We start from the raw sequence: 14,969 nt of genomic DNA on the forward strand, positions 1-14,969 counted from the left end.
CGTATAATTCGAGGCAAGATCCAATCAGCTCTCTTTATAAGATCAATTCTATCGCTTTTGGGATATTTGCTGTTAATTTCTCCCAAAAAATTACTGCAAGCTCTTTGCCAAGGTTCACTTTCTGTCCATAATTTTTCAATGTCCTCCTTAGTTAAAGGTATGACAATTTCTGCTGGGTCTATTCCTGCTAATTGACAAAGTCTCAATTTTCCTTTCCAAATCAAGTCAGAGATTTTTTCCACATAAGTTTTTAATTTTTATTGGGTTTATTTGGTAAAAATATCCATTCTAATATAATATCTTCGCTCTGCATTAATATTCCTGTAGGAGAATGTCTAGAAGGTAAAATAACCAAAATGCAATCCAGCTTTGGATCAATACGATCCACATGCCCTTCATGTACTTTCTTTTCTACCAAGGCCAATTCTTTCTCAGCTTCAGGTGATAATTCTCTTGGACTATTTAAGTCCTTGTCACCTTATAAGGTTTTGAACAAATTATGCAGTTCATCATTTTTTACCCCAACAATAGTTCTTAGATGAGAAATATCTCCAAATAATCTTTGAAAGTCATTAAGAGTCTGTAGTCGATCTCTCCTAATTTGCACCTTTTGGGGTCTAATTTTTTGTAGCTCTATTTTATATCCTAAATAATTAATAGAATCTCCTCTTTGTATCTTTTCAGGAGCAATTTGTAATCCCCAGCAAGGCAAAATTTTCTTTACTTCTTCAAACATTCTTTCTAAAGTATCTGCATTTGAGTCAGCTAGTAAAATATCATCCATATAATGATAAATTATAGATTTAGGAAATTTTTTACGTATCACTTCCAATGGCTGTTGTACAAAATATTGGCACAGAGTTGGGCTATTCAACATTCCTTGTGGGAGGACCCGCCACTGAAATCTTTTAACCGGTTGAGAATTATTATAAGTAGGCACTGTGAAAGCAAATCTTTCTCTGTCTTTTTCTTGTAAGGGTATTGAAAAGAAACAGTCTTTTAAATCAATAACTATGAGAGGCCATCCTTTTGGTAACAGAGTAGGCAAAGGAATTCCAGATTGTAGAGAGCCCATAGCCTGAATTACTTTGTTAATTGCTCTAAGGTCTGTTACCATTCTCCATTTACCAGATTTCTTCTTAATAACAAATACAGGAGAATTCCAAGGGCTGGTTGATTCCTCAATATGCTGAGCATTTAACTGTTCTTCTACCAGCTCTTCTAAAGCCTGGAGTTTCTCTGTTGTTAAAGGCCATTGCTGGACCCATATAGGCTTGTCTGTTAACCATTTTAAAGGTAGAGCTGTTGTTGTTTTTGGAAGATCATCAGTTGTTGTGCCCTGTTCTTGTATAATATGGATGGCTGGTGACCACTCAGAATAATGCCTTCTAATATTTCTCTCAGAAACATGTGCTAGTTTATGATTTGTTTCCAAGATTGGAGGGATGTTAATCTGAGTATTCCATTGTTGCAACAAGTCTCGACCCCACAGGTTCATAGGTATGTTAGCCACATATGGTTTTAATTTTGCTCTCTGTCCTTCTGGACCTATACATTCGAGCCATCTTGCACTCTGTTTCACCTGAGATAATGTCCCAATTCCTAACAGTTGAATGTTTACCTCCTGAAGAGGCCAAGTTGGATGCCAAAATTCTGGTGCAATTATGGTAACGTCCACACCTGTGTCTACCAGACCAGACAACAAAACACCATTTATTTTTATCGATAATTTTGGTCTTTGTTCATTAATAGAAGTTTGCCAAAAATTTTTCTTTATGTTTTCTCCTGAATTTTCTATTCTCTCTGTTTCATCATCCTGACCAGCATGACTTATTCCAATAGGCATTTGGTTGTTTAATTGCTCTGAGTAGGGGTTTCCTCTACGACTGCAGGAAAGGTTTGAACTGGATTTGCTATTGGGGCCTGCATGAGGCCCCTCTGGGAGTTTCCCGAAGACTGAGGCAAAGGATTACCCTGTCTGTCCCTTGTTGATCTACATTCATTGGTCCAGTGTTTTCCCTTACCACACCTTCTGCATACTCCAGAAGGAAGGGGCAGTCTGTTGCCATTGTTCCTTGAGGAAACATTGTTTCTAGGAATGACCTGTTTACAGTCCCTTTTCAAATGTCCTTGCTTTCCACATCCAAAACATCTAACATTCCTCAAACCTTTTGAAATTGCTTCTCCTACCCATGTATCATCATGCTCATGAGCTTCAACATTAACCGTGTCTCTAATCCAATCTTCCAAAGGTGCAGATCTTGCCTTTAATGGCCTGATTATTGTTTTGCACGCTGCATTTGCATTCTCAAAGGCCAAAGTTTCAATTATTATCTTACTAGCTTCTGAATCTGGGACCATTCTCTTTACTGCTGAAGCCAGTCTTTGTAAAAAATCTGTGAAAGATTCTTTTGGGCCTTGTACAACCTTTGTAAATGACTCAGTTTTTTTCCTGGTTCCTCAACTCTGTCCCATGCATTCAAGGCTGCTGTTCGACATAAAATTAGGGTTTGGACATCATATAAACATTGTGCTTGTGCTGAAGCATATTGACCTTCTCCAATAAGCTGATCCTGGCAGACTTGTATTCCTTTATCCCTCCACTGTTTTTCTATGTTTTTAGCTTCATCCTTGAACCAAGTTAGCCACTGAAGCCTTTGACTGGGTTCAAGAACAGCTTGTGCCAGCTCCCACCAAACCTTTGTAAATCTAACATTTCAATTGGAGCCCAAATATTTTGTGTAGTCATTTGAGCAGGCAACTGCTGTACGGTTACTGGACAAACTAAGGGTGACTGTGTGAAAACAGGCTTTCTTTCTGTAACCCTATGATCCAATCTTGAAGCAACTTCACTGTTAGTTTCTTCTGTCTGAGTTTTTACAGGTTTATCAAGTTTTTCTAAAGCTGTCATCCTGGCACTTAAATTGACTATCTTTTTAAATAGTAAAATGAGAATAAGCATAGTAATAAAATGCATAATTCAGTCAACATTAATCTTCTCATATAGCTGTTCCATTGTCAGACTGTCTAAAATTACAAACAAAGCCCAATTTTCTTCCAATGAACACAGAAAACCCATTTTTTTTTAAATGTGGAAAAAAATTTCTCTTTTAAATAGTTTCCTTTAAAATATTTGATATGTTAAGTGACTTACCAAGTCCTCATAGAACAGTACAAATCCGAGGGAATTTCAAAACAGCCACCCTAGTGTCTAGTGTCCGAGGTGTGAATCGAGAGAGAGAGAGAGAGAGAGAGAGAGAGAGAGAGAGAGAGAACACCAAGAACCATAGCCGCAAGTTCTGCCTAAGAGCTTGAATCCAGCCACGTGTTCCTGCTTGAGCCTAGTCAAGCCTTGGCTCTGGCTACCTTAAGCTCCAACCATGTGCGTTGGCTTTACAGGCAGGGGCCCTGTTTGGCAGGGCAGGCCTTAATTGTCTGTAGCACCGGCTTTAAGCAAGTAGCTCAAAGTTAGTCTGGCCTGAGGCCAAGCCGACCTGGGCCGGGCTAGGGAGTGGGCCGCCCTGGCGGGAAACGGGACCTGCTGACTGCCCTGGCAGGAAACCGGACCTGCCGCCAAGCCAAGTTAAGTGGTTTTTAATGGATTCTTGTCACGTTGGGTGCCAAATGTAGATGTAACCAAGGGTCTTATTAAATAAGAAACACAGAGCCGATTCAGAGAAGAAAGCCAAGAGGTCAGAGCTAAGAGCCTCACCCTTCCTGATTCAGGGATCCTCTTCAGCCAAGAGAGCTCTCTGAAAAAAGGTACCTACTTCCTGTGTGTATGTCTTTATAGTCTTTCTCTTCTGCCTTCTCATTGGTTGTAAACCCAAACATGTGACTGCCTCGTCACTGCCTGAATGTACCGCCCTCCAGGTCCTTAAAGGCGTGCGCCACTGCCGCCATGCACTTGCTATGGCTCTAATAGCTCTGACCCCCAGACAACTTTATTTATTAACATACAATTAAAATCACATTTCAGTACAAGTAAAATACCACCACAGGTTCCTGTATGATAAACTCCCTGAAAAGATGATTTGAATAGGTTCTAGGTTTTTACATTTGCAATTGTATTAGAAAGTTTACCAGGAGCTAAGGATTATGCCATTTGCAATAATACCTTATGGCAAGTGTCTCTAAGTATCAAAAAGCATTTCTCTGAAAAAGCAATAGATCTCATTTTAATCAAGAATATATCTGGATGTATCTGGATAGTGGGATACACAAGTTTAATGGTAAAATATGAAATAGCATAAATGTGATGATGTTTTAAAAGTGATTTAGTTTCTGATAACTAAATAGGAAGCTTAAAAATTCTTCATACCATATATATTGATCATACCCATTCCCCTCACTCATTTCCTCCCAAACCCAGGCCACTGCAAACCCTCCCAACTTCATAATGTTTCTCTCTCTTAAAGCAAACACACAAATAAAAATTTTAAAAAAGAAAACACAAAAACCAACAACAGTAAACCATGGAGTCCATTGTGTTTTGACCAACTACTCCTGATCACAAGAGTTGCTATGGAATGTGATTGATACAGTCATTGTACTCTATTAAAGTAAAATGATTTTCTTTCTCCTAGAAATATAACTCAAACAAAGCTTCTTGTTTAGGAGTAGAACTATGTGCCCAGTTCATTTATCAATGCTATGATACTATACGTAGGTCTTACACTGTCGTAGTCCCAGTGAGTTCATATGTGCATCAGCTTTCTTGTGTCTGAAGGCTGTTTCCTTGGTGTTATCCACAACTTCTCTTGTAATCTTTCTTCTTTCCACTTATATAGAGCCCTGAGACTTGAGGGGACAGGTGTGGTAGAAACATCTCTTTTAGGAATGAGTGCTCAATATTCTTTCACTTTCTGTATGTAGTCTAGTTGTTCACTTTCCCAAGACCTCTTCAAATGTTAGCTTCTCAGACTCCTCATGCCATTGTTTCTGAATCTGTTAAGTCTAAGAGTATAGCACAAGCTTCTCTGATAAGAGTTGTTATATACTTATCTACAAGTATAGAAATGTGTCATTAGGAGTCCTTTTATTGCTGTGTTCATTTAGCAGATTAATTGTGGTAGGTTTTCCCCTTGGTTCAGTGATCAATCTAGTCTTATGTTTTGGGCCTTATTAATAATGTCAGCTATGGGTTTTTTCTCATAGAGCAACCCTTAAAGCAAAATTAAAATAACTTGGTTATTCTCATGATATTCATGCCACTATTATACCACTGGGTATATTTTGCAGGCAATTTCCTATTGTATTGTAGCTCTCATGGCTCATTGTTGGTAAGATTGAAAATTGTTTTACTCCTTCAGCACTATGAATACCAGTCAGTACTTGTGAAGCCTATGGTTATGCACCAGCTCGTTTTCTCTATTATTGATGACATAAGAATACAGTGTTTTTTTCAAGCACCCTCTCCACTATTGCTAAGTGATAGGGGAACATTTTTCATTTGCTGTGAAAATATGTTGCTCTGATTGGTTGATAAATAAAGCCATTTGGCCTATGGTAAGGCAGCTTGGAGGCAGGAGGAAAATCCAAACGGACAGGAAGGAGAAAGACAGAGCAGAGGAGATGCTGGCAGTCGCCACTATGAGAAGCAAGATGTAAAAGTACTGGTAAGGCACAAGCCACGTGGCAAAGTATAGATTTGTAGAAATGGATTAATTTAAGATTTAAGAAATGGGTAACAAGAAGCCTGCCGTGGTCATAGTTTAAAAATAATAACAGCCTGTGTGTGATTATTTGTGTCAGAGCAGCTGCAGGACCAGGGGATAAGAGAGATTTGTCCTGACTACAGGCCAGGTGGGACACAGGAAAACTTTCAGCTACAGCTAGGTGTCTTAGCTGGGGCCACCCCTGTGGGTTCCTGGGAGTTTCCCTGATACCAGGTTTCTCCCTAACCCCAAAATGCCCACCCTTCAAAGTGATTCTTTCTTTACTCTCCCTCTCCATCCTTCCCCCAATACTCCTCCTAGGTCCAGCACACCCAAACTGCTCCCTCAAGTTCCCATTACTTTATACCCCTCCGCCCCCAGTTTACCCGGGAGAACTTTCTATTGACACTTCCCAAGGAAATGTATGCATCCCTCTTTGGGGCCTCTTTGGTGTCTAACCTTTCTGAGGCTCTGGATTTTAGGTTAGTTATTCTGTACTTTACTCCTAATATTTACTTATGAGTGAATACATATCATGTTTGTTTTTATGGGTCTGGGTTACCTCATTTAGAATGTTGTTTTTTTTTTCATAGTTCCATCCATTTGCCTGTAAATTTCATGAGGTCATTGTTCTTTATAGCTTAGTAATGCTCCATTTTGTAAATGTGCCACATTTTCTTTATTCATTCTTTGGTTGAAAGGCATCTAGGTTGTTTCAAGGTTCTGGCTATTATGAATAACACTGCTCTGAACATAGCTGAGCAAGTGTCCTTATGGTATGATCGAACATCCTTTGGGTATATGCCCAAGATTAGTATAGCTGGGTCTCAAGGAAGATTGATTGCTATTTTTCTGAGAAACCTCCATATTGATTTTCAAAATGACTATACAAGTTTGCACTCCCACCAGCAGTGGAGGAGTGTTCCCTTATTCAATATCCTCTACAACATAAGCTGTCATCAGTGTTTTTGATCTTAGCCATTATAACAGGTGTAAGATGGTATCTCAGGGTCATTTTGATTTGCATTTCCCTGATAAGTAAGGATGATGAGCAATTCCTTAAATGTTTTTTGTCCATTTGGGATTCTTCTGTTGAACATTCTTGGTTTAGATCTGTACTCCATTTTTTAATTGGATTATTTGGTATTTTGATATCTAGTTTCTTGGATTCTTTATATATTTTGGACATCAGTCCTCTCAGATATGTGATTGGTGAAGATTTTAATCTCATTCTGTAGACTAGCCATCTACTATAATCAGATTGGTGACTACCCTAATTGTCATCAGAGAACCTTTATCTAGTAACCGTTGGAAGCAGATACAGAGATCCACAGCTATGGTGATATTTTATTTGTACTAAAATGTGATTTGTATGTTAATAAAATTGCCCAGGGGTCAGAGCTGTTAGAGCCATAGCAAAAGCTGGGCGGTAGTGGTGCATGCCTTTAATCCCAGCACTTGGTAGGCAGAGCTAGGTAGATCTCTGTGTGTTCAAGGATACAGCCAGCATTGGAGACACACACCTTTAATCTCAATACCAACCATAGAAGACCTGGAGGTCTGTACAGACAGGCAGTGACTAGGAGGTCATGTGGTTGGGTTTACAACCAATGAGAAGGCAGAACAGAAACTCTATAAAAAAGACAGACACACAGGAAGTAGGTCTCTTTCAGAGAGGTAGGACAACAGCGACAGTGAAGGGTAAGATTTTCAGCTCTTAGCTATTGCTCTGACCTCTTGGCTTTCATCTCTGTATTGGCTCTGTGTTTCTTATTTAATAAGACAGTTACATCTTATAGAAATGGATTAATTTAAGATATAAGAACAGTTAGTAAGAAGCCTGCCATGGCCACACAGTTTGTAAGCAATATAAGTCTCTATGTTTACTTGGTTGGGTCTGAGCGGCTGTAGGACTGGCAGGTGACAGAGATTTGTCCTGACTGTGGGCCAGGCAGGAAAGCTCTAGCTACAAATGGCGCCAAACATGTTGGCAAGAGTTTCCACCTAAAATGGAGCTAGAAACAGTTCCTAGTTGTCTCTTTCAAGTTAGCGGCAGCCTGCATGTTTGAGCTACTATGGCGTGTTCCTGGCATGCGCACTCGACTTGCAATATGGCAGGAATGAGGCCTCTGCAAGTGGCACATTAAGCTGCATGGTAGATTTAGCCTTTGCTAGTACAAAACAAAAAGAGGTTTCTGGGTTACACCTGCTTTGATAGAAGCATAGACCCACTATTTCTGAGAGTTGATGGCTCCCAGAGCTGGCAAAAAATGTATCACAGCCATGTTGGGAAGCTGAGGTGGGTGGAGCCAGCAGCCACAGCATCATTTCAGTCTTAGAATGCTGCAGTTTAAAGCAATAGGCTCAAGGTAATATAAAAAATAAGACAGGTAAAGATGGTTACCACACAGAGAATCTGGATTATGTTCTCTTTGATATCCATAACTGAAGAAAAACATTTGACTGCAAAAGCTGTTGAGTTATGCCAAAATGTATATTTTAAAGGTACCTTGACTTCAAAATTTGGATGTAAGGATATGTTGCTTTGGAAAGGAGGCTCTGCCTTTATTTCCACAGAAAGCCAGAGGCTATGGATTTGTTCCAGATTAAGATACATCAGGTTTGACCAGCCAAGACCCCCTGAAAGGTCTCCGATGACACCATGGCCCAGATGATCCAACATCCAGAATGGTTTGAAGGCAACTGGCTCAGACGATACACCCTCATGTACTACTCCATAATCCTAAAATTTTCTTTGTGTCCCCATAAGATAAAGTGCCCCCCTCCAGCAGGAAGTAGTAAGAGAAACTACGCCCAAATTCCCAAATATACCAAGCTGGCTTTGGAGATGTGTAAAAGTTAAAACCTTCCTCTTAAAAAAAAAAAAAAAAAAAAAAAAAGAAAAGAAAAAAGAAAAGGGGAAGTGCTGTGGGATGGTCTGTAGGTCAAATTGTTCTGATTGGTCAATAAATAAAACACTGGCCAGTGGCCAGGCAGGAAGTATAGGCGGGACTAACAGAGAGAATTGAGAGAACAGGAAGGCGGAGGGAGACACTGCCAGCTGCCTCCATGACAAGCAGCATGTGAAGATGCCGGTAAGCCAAGAGCCTCATGGCAAGGTATAGATTTATAGAAATTGATTAATTTAAGATATAAGAAAAGTTAGCAAGAAGCCTGCCATGGCCATACAGTTTGTAAGCAATGTAAGTCTCTGTGTTTACTTGGTTGGGTCTAAGCAGCTGTGGGAGTGGCGGGTGACAGAGTTTTGTCCTGACTGTGGACCAGACAAGAAAACTCTAGCTCCACACAGCCAAGCACTGGGCTGAGCTCAGGGAGTCCTCCTGAAGAAAGGAAGGAGGGAATGTACAAGTCAGGAGGGGTCAAAGTCATGATGGAGGAACCCACAGAGATAGCTGATCTGAGCTCATGGGAGCACATGGACTCTGGACCAACAATTAGGGAGTCTGCATAGGACTGACCTAAGCCCTCTGCATGTGACTGACAGTAGTATAGCTTGGTCTGTTTGTAATGCTCCTAGCAGTGAGATCAGGACCTGTCCTTGGCACTTAGCTGTTTTTTTTTTTTCTGAACCTGTTCCCAATGCTGGATTATCTCGCCCAGCCTTTATGTTGGGGGAGGAGGTTGGTACTACCTCAACTTGATGTGTCCTGCTTTGTTCAAGCCCATGGGAGGCTTGACTCTTTCTGAATGGAGACAGAGGAGGAGTGGATTGAGGGGTGAGGAGTAGATGGTAGTCAGGGGATGGAACGGAGGACAAGAGGGAGGGTAAACTGTGGTCAGTATGGAAAATAAATGAAAAATGTTAATTAAATGAAATTAAATTTAAAAAAAAGGAAAACATAGTGTCTTCACTAGGGTCTTACCAATAAGCTGTGGAGTATAATCAACAGCCCTGAAAATAGCCTGCAATGTTCAAGGGTGGACTATGTTGAAAAAGACACATAAATTTTGAAATCTTCCAATCAGTTAAGCAAGCTGTTGTTTTCCCCTCCACAAATTATTTTTATTATTTGAGGAAAATATTATCAATATTATACACATATTTTCAATAATGTGACTACAGCCATAACAGAATTCAGCAATACCTGTTTTAGGAGTCTGAGAAGTTAACATTACATGAAGACTTGGAGAAATGAACAAGAATCTTATGTCACTGAGCTGGTCAGAACCACCTGAGTGTCATAATTACAGCCTTTGATTTATACTCCTAAAACCAATAATTACTAAAAACCCAGAAGTACATATAGGTGGGTGGAGAACCAGTTTCAAGAAAGGTCTTGTGTTTCAGAAGTAGTTTCATAATTAAGGAAGGGGAATAAAAAGGTCAGGCAAGGAGAAGAAGTTATTTTTTTTTTAATTTTCCTTCCTCATACCTTATATGATTACATAGTGACCTAGATATCTGGCACTAAACATTCTGTTTCTAATCAAACAAATGAGACTGAAGTCTTCTATAAAGGGCTGTATGTAACTATAATGTTTCTGGTACAGAAAATCTCTGTTGCACCAAAGTCAGCCACTGTACCAACAGAGCATAGATGATAGTAAGTGAATGAGGATAGCTTGAGCTAATAAATCTTACTATAAAAATCACATGCCCAGTTTTGATTATGGGCCATTGCTTCTAAATAACTGAGGTAAAATACTGGATATATCTAAGTCCAATCTGGCAGCATATTATTTATTTATCATCTATTTTAAAGTGAAATCTAATATAAATTAAATTACACAATCAAATTGTTATTGAATAAATAAATTATATCCAAATCACTCTAGTGTTAATTAGTGACAAGTTGATTAATGATACATTTCTGGATTGTCATAAAAGCCTTCAGATATCTAATGCTTCCTTACTTCCTGTCAAAGAACCTGTTGACACATTAGTGATTCTTTCCAACTCATGTCAGCACAGACATCATTCCCTAAATGCTGTTCTTGAAACATGACAGCCTTCTCTATTAGAGATCCTTTCAGATAATATAAATGTAGATGCACATGTTTCTAGTGTCTACAGGAATAGCAAAAATTATGATTCTTCACAGTTGCTAATAATAAACTCCAGAGTCTCATATAGTTCTCATTTTCATTTGTATTTTAATTTAATTTAATTTTTAATTGTAGTAGACAAATTCTTACACATTTCCTTTAGGTGTTGTAAACAATTTATACACAATCTAAATCACAAAGCAGAGTTCAAAGCAAATGTGAATATTATGACCTAAGCATTCCAAGTTTCATATTTCCTTTGAGGATATAGTGAGCAACTAACCAAACATGAGGTATGGGGGCAAAATACCTTCACTCTTATGAATATGTGATAGCTGTGTAAGTACTATTTACAATCATCTTTTCGTACTGATGCTGTTTAGAGTCTGATTTTTGAGTGTCTGGTATTTTAGATGATCTCATGTTTTATTATGGCAGCTTTTGCCCTTAAAATATTCATATATAATTCAAGATAAATTTACTTTATGGGGGAAAGGGAAAACTTTGTAACATTGTTATAGACGTAATCCAGGCAGGTTATCATGTAAATATTTTTTGTGTCTTTTTTATGTGTGTGTCTACATATAAGGGTTCTAAAACATTAGAACTCCCAGAAGCATCAACACAGTGGTGGTTATCAAAAGAAAAATGAAACTGAGAGGTTCATGGATAGAACATTTGTCAGAAGCTATGTTATTTTTAGATTCATTTGGTAACTAGGTAAATACAATTAATAGCAACATATAGTGCAGTTCAAAGTTATAAAGATAGCAACTTCAAATTTTCACAATACAAAAGGATAAATATTTAAGGAATGGATATATAAGTTAGATTGATTAAATTATTCTTTGTCATATTAATAATTTATAGTATAATAAATTATATTTATATTTATATAATTTCTTTCCAAACTAATACTAAAAACCAGAGCTGGATTTCTTAGTGTACATACTGAAGGTTAAGAAAGGTAGATATTCATGCTTTCAAGGCCAACATGGCTATATAATTAGTTGGAAGATAAGATCTTATCAGAAAATGAAAAGAAAAACAATGAATGCTAATATATATGTATATATGAATTTTCCATATAAAACACAGTAAGTTTATTCATGAACATAATGTATTCTTCAATTTATACAAATCTTTTAAAATGATTTTCAATAAAGTTTTTGTGGACTATTCAAATACATACATGAATATGAATTCTTAAATCATTCAGGTAATGTGACTGGTATCTTACTAGGATCTTTAAATACAAAGTTACAAGGGTTTCTTAAGATGAAAGACTAAGGCAAAAACTTTGTTTTTTTAGTATGTAATGGATTTTGAGAGGAGGAAGGGGTGGGGAAAATAGGAAGAGAAGACAACGAATGAGATAACAGCTTGGTGGTAACTTGCCTAACTTTCACAAGGATCTGGGTCATTGTGATTAGAAAAACTTTTGTTGATTAAAGAAAGGATATGTAATTCTTGCCAAAGAATTGCAACCCTATAGTTAGATGCTACTAAGAAAGCATTTAGTAGTGGGTAGCCCTCTCCTTTTTTTCTCATAATAATGATCATGTTCGTTGAGGCAGAGAAACTTTGGGTAGTACCACACCTCTCTGTAAAATCTTACTAGATCTATAATTTAGAATAAAATAGTATTTAGAAATTTGGTAGTCATAAATTGTGATTCTAGCTAGGAGGTGCCTTATTATTTTTTTTAACTAAGAAAAAAAATTATTCATTTTACATACCAAAGATACCCCTCTTCCCTCCTCTAGACCCCCAGACCTCCCCCTCCCAACCCACCATCCATTCCCTTCTACAAGAAGGTAAGGCCTCCCATGGGAGGTATGTTTAGTAGAGGCAGGTCCAAGGCCCTCCTCTGCACTAAGGTTGTGTGAGGTATCCCATCACAGAGGTGCGTTATTTTAAAATGTGACATAGTTTAAGGAAATAACATTTGTTGGTTACACTGTAAGATTACATCTTTTAAATCTTATTTTTCTCTCTTTCTTTTGATTTTTTTGAGACAGTCTTTCTCTGTGTAGCTCTAGCTGCCTTGGATCTCACTCTATATAGAACAGGCTGGCCTTGAACTCAAAGATTAGAATGCCTCTGCCTTCCGAGTTCTGGGACTAAAGGTGTATACCTCTGCTGCCCTGCTTAAATCTTATTTCTGTGAATTCAACAAGAAATTTCTGTTTTAATAATTCTTAAGTCATTGGATTACTTTCCCACTCCTAATCTCTTCCCTTATACACTGAAATTTTTCATCTACAGTGATTCTACTTTTAAAAAAAAAAATGAGTGGATCCCTAAAATTTTGCAGGAAGTTATTTCTACTAACTTGCTGACTCACATAAAGTAAATGCTGATGTCTCATTTGGTACATTGAACCCTATATGATTTCATTCTCCTCATAGAGAGAATCATCTTTACTCTTCCATACTCATGTCCTGCCTCCAATGCTACTGCTGATTTAAACATAGTGAATATTTTGACATATAGCAAGAGCTCAATCAATTCTTATTTACTGACAACTTTGTAATTCTTTAAAGATAAGATTTGGTTTCTTTAATACACAGTTAAGGAACAAGTGTGTTACAGTAAAACCATAGTTAAAGTGAAAACATAAACAGTTAAATGACAATTCACTTTCTGCAAGAAGCTTAAACATATGGTATTTCTGGAGGTCTTAATTCCATGTTATATTAATGCTTCAAGAAAGCAAACATTTTCCATTCATCTATTTGGCATATTTTGCCATTTGATGATTACTCTTATAGTTGCTCACTTCCTGATATCAATATTGTTCTTCTATTTACAATAAAATCAAAAGAACTCTTGATTTTTTTATTTCAATTATCTTTCAAAACTAACAAAGCATTTTCAGAAGTACAAGAAGTGGCTTTCTTATTATGTCTCATTAACTAGAAATTGGTCTAGTGCCTCTGTCTACACTTACAGTGGGTATATAGACATTATAAATTTCTAGGTTATTGGTAATAACCATGTCTACACTTCAGAACAAAAGTGATCTTTTTCATGTACTAATTAATGTGATCAAACATGATAAAATAACCTCTCATGAGTGTGTAGGCTAGGCATAAAGTATTTGGATATAGGTGAACTGTATAATCTGAGGAATATCAAGTATCTGACAGTGGAACAGTGGACGGAAAAAGTGAACAATTACATCTCTTCTATATAAGTATTGTATTCTTGTCCTTGCGAATTTTAAGGCTAAGGTGAAAAACAATTAAAAATTATTATTAGTGAAATACATTGAGAATTTTTCATAATCCATCCAAATATTTGTTTTTTGCATATATATATATGAATATATTTGCATATATAAAACCCGTATATGTTAGATGGCTTATGAAAATAATCTTATAATGGCTTATAGGCAATATCATCTATCTGCATATCTGAACATATATATACATATATATATGTATACATACCCAAGTTCATATATCTATATAGATAGATGGATATTTGAATGTGGGCCAAATTTATCAAAGAAAACTGAGCAGCTTTTAGCAAACCTTCTAAGCAGCCCTTAAACTACTGCAGTGTTTTTCCATACAAAAAATCTATCTTTCACCATTGAAACTTTAACATTTTTGTGACAGTAATAACCAATTATTTTAACTTTCACTGTTTACCTACTGTGTTAATGACCTTTTGAAAACCAAAGGAAGTATTTAACCTCTCTCCTCACTGCATACCCATGAAGATTTCTTTTAATCTTCTTTTCAATAGACTTTCTTCTGCAGACATTTTCATGCAAGGGATAAACTGTGTAGGATCCTGAACAAGGTTATTCAAAGCTGCAATCATAATTCTTATTTCTGAGTGATACAGATGGATTTTAGGTATAAAAAATATAAGTAGCATCATAGCACAGGAAACTCAAAGGAATACTAAAAAGGCATTTGGTAGTATTTCATTACTTTTAGAAAATCTATTGGTAAGCTTAAGTCAGTATGATTTTATATAAGAGGTCTTTGTTTACAAGCATCAGAAGGTAATCATAAAATGTAGAAAATGATTGAAATTAATATCCTATTACCAAATATTTAACAGGAAAATGTTTGAAATGTAGGGTTATTTACACAAATCTTATTATTTGTCTATTCTGCCCATACTTTTCTGTATTTAATAAGTCTAAATCACTGTAAACTTTAACCACTGCTATTGTTTTTCCATAAAGCAATGGTGATTTACCTATTTTGGAATTATTATATTGAAAATCAAGGATGTTGTCTTGGTTAGGGTTTAACTTTTTTCTTAGTTAGGCTTTACTATTGT

This window comes from Peromyscus californicus, unplaced genomic scaffold (genome assembly GCF_007827085.1).
Source record: "Peromyscus californicus insignis strain IS unplaced genomic scaffold, ASM782708v3 Scaffold_20__1_contigs__length_68692818, whole genome shotgun sequence".
NCBI classification, from domain to species: domain Eukaryota; kingdom Metazoa; phylum Chordata; class Mammalia; order Rodentia; family Cricetidae; genus Peromyscus; species Peromyscus californicus.